Source organism: Gekko japonicus, unplaced genomic scaffold, assembly GCF_001447785.1.
Source record: "Gekko japonicus isolate JY-2015 unplaced genomic scaffold, Gekko_japonicus_V1.1 scaffold474, whole genome shotgun sequence".
Classification (NCBI taxonomy): Eukaryota; Metazoa; Chordata; class Lepidosauria; order Squamata; family Gekkonidae; genus Gekko; species Gekko japonicus.
The window spans coordinates 860432-870915 of record NW_015177020.1 but is presented as its reverse complement, the minus strand read 5'-3'; the positions used below and the strand labels follow the sequence as shown (position 1 = coordinate 870915).

Genomic DNA, 10484 nt, shown 5'->3' with positions numbered 1-10484 from the left:
GAGAGAGACCCCAGCCGTCCTCCTCCTCCGTCCCCCCTTCTTCCCCGTCCAGCCCCCAACGAGGCGCAAAGGCCCGGGCGAAACCCCGCCGCCCCGGAGGTGCAGCCTCCGCCTCACGAGCCGGAGAAAGGCCGTCCAAGAGGCTCAGGTTACAATTCCTGGGTGGCTGGCAGGTCTCCCGCCAGGCGGGGAAGGCGGGCCGAGGGGAGGCCGCAGGGAGGGATGGGCCGGGCGTCGGAGGAGGCGAGCCCGCAACAATTGCGCCTCGCAGGAGTCAGCGTTTCCGAGGGCTTGAACTGTGACAAGGAGTTTGAGGCTGGCGGAGGGTTTTGGTGTTTTTTCTTCTCCCCCCTTCTTCTTCCCGTGTTCTTGGAAAGCCATGAGTGGAAAAGAAAGGAAGAGGCCTGGGCTTGGCCAGCCATGACTGAGAGACGTTTCCCTGGGTGCCCGCGCCGGGGAGACCCGCGTTAAAAAGTGTGTGCCCCTCTCTACTCAGGTAAGAGCTTTTATCTTTTTGCCTCCAGGAACAAAAGTTGGTCGGAGGAAAACTTGTACTGAAACCTGCTTGCACAAGGGTTGCAAACAATGATAACGGGGCTTCATACCTATCAATCTACATATATACATATATACATATGTATATACATGCAAGATATATGTATACATATGTATATACATGCAAGAGGCAGTATATATAAATAAAATGCATACTGTCTCTTGCATGAGTCTTTCCCCCACTAGGAAGTACTGGAGGTTGTCTGCAATGAATGAAAGGACATCATTCCAGATGAAGTGGGGACCGACAGCTTATCCTATTAGACTTGGGAGTTACAACTTGTTATTTTGAATAGGATGGGTTGGAGACAACGCTCCCTCTGAGCTGTGGGGTCTTGTGAGTCTCCTACTTTGTGGAGTCTTCGACCTTGTGAGCTACTGGCATGAACGTTGGGGGCGAGCGATTTGGCTGCTGCATCAATTAGTTTGCTCTGGAGCAGTGCTCCCTCTAAGCTATGGAGTCTTGTGAGCAAAAAATTCTACTTTGTGAGCTACTGACATTTAAGCTGTGAGCGAGCCGTTTGGCTGCTGCATCAATCCGTTTGCTCTGGAGCCATCCGTCCTGAGCGAAGACAAAAATGTGTGAGCCGGAGGCTAAAAAACAGTGAGCTCTAGCGCACGCTAACTCAGCTTAGAGGGAACACTGGTTGGAGGATAGAAATGCTTTCAGGTGGGACCTGGGGATCCCCTTAGAATTGCAGCTCATCTCCAGACTACAGAGGTCAGTTCCCCTGGAGAAAATGGATGGTTTGGAAGGTGGACTCTGTGGCATTGTGCCCCACTGAGGTCCCTGTCCTCCCCAGGCTCCATCCCCAAATCTCCACGAGTTTCTCAACCTCGACCTGGCAAACCCCCACCCACCCCGTCTCCTGCTGGTGGCCAAGGGGAATCTGGCAACTCTGTTGGAGGGAGGGAGAGAGAAAGGACTCGGAAATTCAAGTTAATTGAAAATGTTCCGTTGGTGGGAAGGTGTCTGGATATATTGAAAGGCAGGAGGTAGCGTTTTAAGTTATGGGATCAATATGGGCCGCTTCAAGGAGAAATTCTTGATTAGATCCGGCGTGTAAGAGGAGCTGGCTTCTGCCCAGTTGGCTGGAATTCTGAGAATCTCAGCATTTGTTTGAGGGAGTGGGAAATTAAGTTTGTTTTTATCATGGCCGCTGAGAGAAGCTTGGTGAGGCGATTTCTACTGGGCAAGTGGGAAGGACTCCCGCTGTCCTTCGACTTGATCACAAATGAAGTCCCTGTCTAAATCAGACCAGGAGTTCTGGACTCTTTTCGCCTACAGACGACCGATCCCCTCAGGTATCAGAAGTTGATCCCGGTAGCTGTGGTTCAGCCTTACGTCTTCACAGGGCAACAAGAACCTACTTGTTGCTCAACTGTCAACAAGTGGATTACGCTGGTGGTACGGACATGCAGAGTGGGTTGCTTATTTTGAAAAGACGGATGCCACAGACCTTGATCTGGGTGGCCTAGACTAGCCCGATTTTGCCAGATCTTGGAAGCTAAGCCAGGTCAGCCCTGGTTAGTACTTGGATGGGAGGCCACCAAGGAAGTCCATGGTTGCTATGCAGAGGCAGGCAATGGCAAACCACCTCTGCTTATCCCTGTCCTGGATAGCTCAGACTAGCCCGATCTTGGAAGCTAAGCAGGGTCGGCCCTGGGTAGTGTGTGGATGGGAGGCCACCAAGGAAGTCCTGGGTTGCTACACAGAGACAGGCAATGGAAAACTACCTTGGTTTCTTGCACTGAAAACCCTATGGGGTTGCCCTCAATCGGCTGTGACTTGACTACACTTTCCACCACCAAAGCAACAGAGGAATTACAGGCTGTCGGTGTTAGCAGTGGGTTGTAGGGGGTCCGAATCCTAGACAAGGGTCAAACCTCAGCCCTTTCAGCTAAACCAGGAAGGTCTGCCTGTCCCTTTCTTCTCTTACAACAACTGTGTTTCTGTGCCAGTGTACTGTCACCCAGCTCAACTGGCATAACACAAAGGACTGATTAATAGAGCAGGTACAGAATGTCCATTGGTACAGTGCAGGAAATGGCTCCAGATTTGCATGGAGCAATGATTCCCATCCATCCGTTTGATGGTCATCAGAATGCCATCCTTGGGCATACGTACCTACCATGAGGCCGGAGGAGGCCGTAGATTTTGGCTCTTTAAAGAGGGAGGAGGAAATGAAGAGTACCTCACAGGGTTTGTTGTTGTTCAGTCGCACAGTCGAGTCCGACTCTTTGCAACCCCATGGACCAGATCACGCCAGGCCTTCCTGTCTTCCTCCCTCCTCTGAAGTTGGCTCAATTTCATGTTCGTTGCATCGATGACACTGTCTAACCATCTCCTCCTTTGCCGTCCCCGTCTTCTTTGACCTTCAGTCTTTCCCAGCATCAGGGTCTTCTCCAGTGAGTGCTCCCTTCTCATTTGGTGGCCAAAGTATTTGAGCTTCAGTTTCATTATCTGGCCTTCCAGGGAACAGTCAGGGTTGATTTCTTTTAGGATTGACTGATTTGATCTTCTTGCAGTCCAAGGGACTCTCAAGGGTCTTCTCCAGCACCATAGTTCAAAAGAATCTATTCTTCGGTGCTCGGCCTTCCTTATAGTCCAACTCTCGCAGCCATACATGACCTCACAGGGTACTCACTCTTTATTATTTATTTTATTTCTATCCTACCTTACTTCCCACTGGGAATACAAACCAGTGTGCATTGCTCTCCTCTCCTCCATCTCATCCTCACAACAACTCTGTGAGGTACTCTAGCCACTGTGGTGTGGTGGTTAAGAGTGTCGGAGTAGTAACTAGGAGACCTGAGTTCTAATCCTCATTTGTGCCACGGAAGCTTGCTGGGTGACATTGGGGCAGTCACACTCTCTCAGCATAACTTACCTCACAGGGTGGTTGTGAGGTTAAAATGGAGGAGAGGAGAAAATGGAGAAGAGGAGAATAATGTAAGCCACTTTGGGTCCCCATTGGGGAGAAAGGCGGAGTTAAATGAATTAAATAAGAAATAAATGATAATTTGGGCTGAGAGTATGTGACTGGCCCAAAGTCACCCAGCCAGCTTCCACGGCGCAAGTGGGGACTGGAACCTGCTACAAAGTTCTCCAGGACAAAGACCACCACAGTGAAAAAGTTAAACAAGAAAATGGCGATGTCCAGTCCATCCAATCGTTTATGGGAGAACCTCTGAATAGATTGTGCCTCACACACTGTCTAGTCAGAGAGAGGTCCTTTTAGATTCCCTCCCCCCTCAGCTACACCCTTACTGGCTACTTTACAGGCATGAAATACTTCTTTATTTTGGCCCATGCTGTCAGCAAGAAAAGGCGTTTCCTAAGAACTTAGTGAACACACCTTCATTTTAACCTCATCAACAGTGGGTCATCAACAGAAGCAGAGCCAAAACTTTCCTGTCTTACCACAACATTGTGTGTGTGAGTGAGAAAGAGAGAGAGAGAGGTGCTGTCAAGTCCAATGCTCTCTCTAAACTGTGGAGTCTTGTGAGGAAAAATTCTACTTTGTGAGCTACTGGCATTCAAGTTGTGAGCAAGTGAGTGATTTTTTGCTCTGGAGCCATCCCCCTTCCTAATACAAAATTGTGTGCGCCAAAGGCTACTGTGAACTAGCTCACACTAACTTAGCTTAGAGGGAACACTGGCCAAGTCGCTTCCAATTTATGGCAATCCTGTGGATTAATTGCCGCCTCCAACACAAGGCCTTGCTCAGGTCTTGCAAACCGAGGGCCCTTCTGGCTTCCTTGATCGAGTCCATCCATCTTTCCCTGCTGACTTCAACTTTTCCCAGCATGATTGTCTTTTCCAGTAACTCTTGTCTTCTCGTAATGTGATCACATGACAGCCTGAGTTTAGTCAGTTGAGCTTCTAGGGAGACCTCGGGGCTTGATTTGATCTATAACCCACTTATTGGTCTTTTGGGCGATTTGCGGTATCTGCGAAACTCCCCCTCCAGCACCACAGTTTCAAAGGAAGCCACTTTCTTCCTGTCAGCTTTCTTCATTGTCCACCTTTCACACCCATACATCATAATGGGGAACACCGTGGCATGGAATTAACATTAATCCTAGGGTAGGAATGTATCCAAATGGGCTAGTCTTATCTGAAGGCAGATAACAAGCCCAAGGGGAGGTGATTCTCCCAAGCTTCTGTTTGGAGGAGGTTGTCAAAAAATGTGGGAAGGACATTTCCCTTTAAGGCGTGGGCTTTAACTGTCGACTGGCAGTTTTTGGCAGCGTCTAAACACACTTAAGGAGCTGCAGTGGCTCAAGTGGTTAAGACACTGAACTGCAGGCTGTGGAAGGTCGGTAGTTCAGCAGTTCGAGACCCGGGTTGCCGCATGACGGAGTGAGCTCCCGTCTCTAGTTCCAGCTCCTGCCAACCTAGCAGTTCGAAAGCAAGAAATTGCAAGTAGATAAATAGGTACCACTTCGTTGGGAAGGTAACAGCGTTCCGTGCGCCTTGGTGTTTAGTCATGCCGGCCACATGACCACGGAAACGTCTTCGGACAGCGCTGGCTCTTCGGCTTTGAAACGGAGATGAGCACCACAACCCTAGAGTCGGACTCGACTGGCTTTCGAGCAAGGAAACCTTTACCTTTACCTTTAAACACACTTATCAACCATACCCTTCCCCTACACACCAGTCTTGAAAAGCTGGCGTTCCAGCTAGCTCTTTTTCTCAACAAATTTGCATAGATCTTAATGTTTAAAACAAGGATGTACCCAAAGATTGTAAAGTGGTGAAGTCCTTGTCTCTTCTTCCTCTCTTGGTAGCAAATTACCAACCTTTGGCATCTCTTCATTCTCTCTGAGGATTAGGTAGTGTTTACAATATCACTTTTAATGAGATCTTGTAGTGAGGTCATGTTTTCCCATACCGGGCCCACTGGAAGAAAAACCACAGCTGTGTTTTGGTGACGAAGGCGACGTTAAAATCTGCAAAGGTTCTAATTTTAATTCACGATTTGAATGTAGTTTTTTTAAAAAACCAGAGAACCTGACATCCGAAGGCTTAGGATGCGTTTTGATTTCTGACAGGTGTCAAATCGTATAAACGTGTCAGCTTTTAAGCACTGTCGAGTATTACGTAACGTGCCTGCTATTCGGTATGAATGCTCCAATACTGAATGCAAATAAGCAGATATTGAAATGTTCTGTGAATATTTATTATCAAGATTTTCACAGAAGTCCAAGGAGAATATCCAGGAGCAAATTTGTTTCAACCGGTCAGTATTAGCCGGTGCTGCTAACACCCTCTTTCTAAGTAAACTGCATTGATTTATTGTTTTATTTATTTAAGGGCATTTTGGCCCCTCCCTTCCTCCAAGGAGTGCAGGGTACCCCTCCTCCCTTTTATCTTCACAACAACCCTGTGAAGTGGGTGAGGCTGAGAAAGAGAGTGACTAGCCCCAGGTCACTTCCTGAGCTACTTGTAAAAGTAGCGCTCATCCAAAGGTGTTTAAATTTGTTGTCTTTCTTTTGCCCTATTACCATGTCTGCTGAGGAACTTCACCTCTGTTGTGGAGTCAGTACATCTGCAAAGGATTCTGGGAGAAGTCATAAACAGTTCGAGTCTTTCTTGGTCTCACCATCCGCCCACATGAACTGGGAGAGTCCCTATATCCACTGTATGATGGTTAGGGTTGCCAGGTCTCCCCTGGCCACCGGCTGGGGATGGGGTATGGTTGCCAGCTCCAGGCTGGAAAACTCCTGGAGATTTGGGGATGGAGCCTGGGGAGGAGAGGGACCTCAGTGGGGTACAGTGCCCTAGAGTCCACCTTCCAAAGCAGCCATTTTCTCAGGGGGAACTGACTTCTGTGGTCTGGAGGTGAGCTGTAATTCTGGGGGATCCCCAGGTACCACCTGGAGGTTGGCATCCCTAAGGAAGTAATGGGGAAGCATAACTACTATTCCTGCACCTTACACTGGAGCACCATTAGAAAAATCGTCCAAGGGACTTTAGATCCCTGGAACGTGTTTAAAACACAGACACTGTTTTGAGCAAAATAAAGCAAGAGTCCAGCGGCATTTTAAAGACTTACAACCTGCACTCCAGCTCTGAGCATGTTTTTTTTGTTACCCTCTGGGCGTGGAACAGCGGTCACTGGGTGTGTGTGGAGGGGGAGGTATTTGTGAATTCCCTGCATTGTGCGGGACTAGATGACCTTGGAGGTTCCTTCCAGCTCTGTGATTCTGTGTCACTTTCCTCTTGAGCGCATCATTATAAAGGGAATCAAAAACCAAGATCTCATCTGTTCAAGGACAGACCTCCCCCTCTGCCTCAGTGGTTCCTGGAGTTTGACTCATGTCTGATGAAGAGAACTTTGACTCTCGAAAGCTTGTTACCCTGAAACTCTTCTTGGTCTCTAAGGTGCTACTTTAAGAACGTAAGAACATAAGAGATGCCAATGTTAGATCAGGCCAAAGGCCCATCCCGTCCAACACTCTGTATCACACAGTGGCCAGAAATACCAGTGCCATCAGGAGGTCCACCAGTGGGGCCAGGACATTAGAAGCCCTCCCACTGTTGACCCCCCCAAGCACCAAGAAGACAGAGCATCACTTGCCCCAGAGTCCCTATCTATACCTTGTGGCTAATAGCCACTGATGGACCTCTGCTCCATATGCTCATCTAATTCCCTTTTGAAGCCGTCCATGCTTGTAGCCGCCCCCACTTCCTGTGACTCCAATCTAACTGGAATTGTACTGCTGTTCTTCCCCACCCTCTATTAAGATTCAAACCTGAGTCCTGAAAGACCCATGGATTTGGTTGTTGTTGTTTTACCCCATTATCCAGCAGGTCAACACAGGGCATCCCTCCCTGCTCTGAGATCACAGATTCCTTGTTCCCATAGCATACCAGTCTGGCAATTCTGTTATTGAGCCCGGACTTCTTTGTGGTTCCCCCACCACCGCCACCCTTGATGCTAAACTCCAAGGTCAGCTGTTGCCTAATTGCAAAGCAAGGACAGACACTCCTAAAACTGGAAAGAAGAATTTACCTGTCAGCAGCCTTAAAGCCGCGCCCACACTCTGGGGTTTTTTTTGTTTTTGCTTCCCTGCATTTCAAAGGGGTTCTGTAATCAGTGGAATAAGAAGCGACTTTTCTTTCTTTCCATCCAAGTGCTGTAGGGTGTGTGTGTGTGTGTATAAATGCCGTTTCTGAATCCAAACCAGCCCACGGGGGGAAAGGGTTAGCGGCCCCACTCCAGATCCACAAAAGGGGCTCTTTTTAAAGAAAATTAAAGCCTAGTGTTGGAAATTAAGAGTTCGCACTACTCTTGGGGGGTGATTGAAGTTGCTTGGTCCTCTGTGACGGAACAAACAGCTTGAAAATGATTTGATAGACGCTTTTCTCACTGTGTTACGCACAGAGCTGGTTGCTGTTTTGGTGAAACAGGATTAGCAGGTTTTTGAAACACTATCCTATGTGACCTGTTTTCAAGGGACAAAGATGAGACTGATGTGAAGACCACAAACAGCCAAATACCTTTCAAGCCACTTTCAAATTTCTCAAACAAAACAAAACAAAATCCACCTGTCTCCAGCTTAATAAAATGTTAATGAAGATTATACCGTATAAACATATAAACACCACCCGTACGAGTTGTATTTTGGGTTTTAAATGGAAGCAGGCAGCCTTGAGGTTTTGGCTCCCGAGCTTTTTACCTACTCCAACTCTTCTGAGACAACTCTTGACACTTTACCTGATAACCACTGATATGATCAATCGATCTGTCACTTTTTAAATGTAATTACTGCTCCCTGAGTCGTCTTTTCATCTGGTCAATTTGATGTCAAATGGTGCATTCCTTCATGGAGGGTTTCTTAAATAATACTATTAACGTGCCAGATAAGTTGGTCTGACGACCAGTTACATAATTTTTAGTTGGCTAACCACCTGCATTTCAAGTGGGATACTGAAAAAAACTAAATAAGCGTCAGTAATACGTACCTTTTAGGAATCCCAGAGGAAGCACACAATAGGTTGCATTAATAAACAAATTTAATATTTTCTTTTGCATTATTTTTTAAATTGTGTCTGGCAAGTAGTTTCGGCAAGCAGACTTAACTCATGATCCCATAAATTGAAACTTGCTCCTTCAAACCAGTGAACTGACATTTTCACTTGTTTAATCCACTGAGTGAATTGATTACGGTTTGTGGATTGACAGATAAGCTTTGTAAGATCTCAGCTGTCTGCAAATCCTTTAAAATGTGCCAGAGAAGTTTTACGAGGTCAAGAGCATGTCAGATGAAAGGATAAAAATCCTTCCTCTAGTTGAATCACTTTTTCTTTGAGCATGAAACAGCAGGTTGTGAACATGACAGGACTTGGGGACTTTTGAGAGACTTTGTAAAGTGGATTGCTAATTATTTGTTTAGTGCAAATGTGCATCTCTGACTTAGGGAGTGCATGGAAGTCAGCTCCATTTTATTCAGTGGGTCTTACTCCCAGGAAGGCATTTTTAGGATTGCAGCCTAAGTCATTGCATGAGACACAAGCATTTTTTGGCTCAGTGGTTAAGATGCTGAACTGCAGACCGGAAGGTCATTAGTTCAGCAGTTCGAGACCCCGGTGCCGCATGACGGAGTGAGCTCCCGTCTCTAGTTCCAGCTCCTGCCAACCTAGCAGTTCGAAACCAAGAAATTGCAAGTGGATAAATAGGTACTGCTTTGGTGGGAAGGTAACAGCATTCTGTGCACCTTGGCGACTAGTCATGCCGGCCACATGACCACGGAAATGTCTTTGGACAGCGCTGGCTCTTCGGCTTGGAAACAGAGATGAGCACCGCATCCCTAGAGTCGGATTCGACTGCCTTTTGAGCAGGGGAAACCTTTACCTTTAAAGGGATAACAGCTAGCTACTTCTGTTGTGGAGGGTTGCCACCCTCCAGTTGGCAACTGGAGATCTACTATTACAATTGATCTCCCGATGACCAAGAGCAGTTCCTCTGGAGAAAATGGCTGCTTTGGAGGGTGGACTCTATGGCAGTATATCCTGCTGAGGTCCCTCCCCTTCCCAACCCCACCCTCCCTAAGCTCCACCTGCAAAATCTCCAGGTAATTCCAGAATCTCTCGGTAATTCCCAGAGCTGGCACCCTAGATAAATCCCACTAAATACCATGCTGGAAAAGTGCAATTTCTTGTACAGCGAACTTTCCATAGCTGTAGAGTGGGTGCCATCAGTTGCATGGGTCAGGTGTCATAGATGCCCCTGTCTAGGGACACCCCACCTTTCAGCTGAATACAGGATAGCTTCCAAATATGAGCAGCTAAAACATCCCTTTATTAGAATTTTCACAAATATTTGTTATTTACTTTAATTATACCCACCTTGCTCCCCAATGGGGACCTGAAATGGCTTACAACGTTTCCCATTTTGTCTTCGCCACAACATCCCTGCTCGATAGGTTAGGCTGAGAGCATGTTACTGGCCCAAGGTCATCCAGCTGGTAACAGTGGGGATTTAGACCTGAGTCTCCCCGATCCTAATCCAGCACCAACTGCTAAACCAAACCGGCTCTCAAAACAAAAGAAAACTTTTATGCGTGCTTCTTTTGGGAACTGCCAAAAAAAGGCCATTGGCTGTACGACATTACCATTACCAGAAATCCCTCTCTGCAGGAAAAGGTTTAGCAATTACATCGATGTGCTAATTGCTCTCGTATAAATAAAGTTCATGGAAATAGAACATACAAAGCGAACAAGTTATTAGATAAAAGCATTTAATCTACCTACTCCGTTTGTATAATTAAAAATCTGAATGCAGAACTCACCAAGAGGCGTCGGAGCTTTAGCACAGCTCTTCCAAAGCTGCTGAAATATACTTAACAAAAGCCAACAGGTTTCTGTGAATTAGGGTTGCCAACAGGCCTGGGGGGGGGGAAATCCGGTCACTTTAATT

At 47.1% G+C, this 10484-nt stretch overlaps 1 protein-coding gene across 2 annotated transcripts in view; it reads left to right on the top strand.

Annotated features, from left to right (window-relative positions):
* Positions 1-290: 290 nt before the first annotated feature.
* Positions 291-10484, top strand: part of LPAR2 (lysophosphatidic acid receptor 2) — a 55049-nt gene continuing 44855 nt past the window's right edge. Inside the window, exon 1 of one of the 2 annotated variants that reach the window (XM_015427761.1) lies at positions 291-496. The gene's annotated coding sequence lies outside the window, so the exon portion shown is untranslated. The remainder of the gene's footprint in view (positions 497-10484) is intronic. The other variant, XM_015427762.1, reaches the window with a different exon arrangement.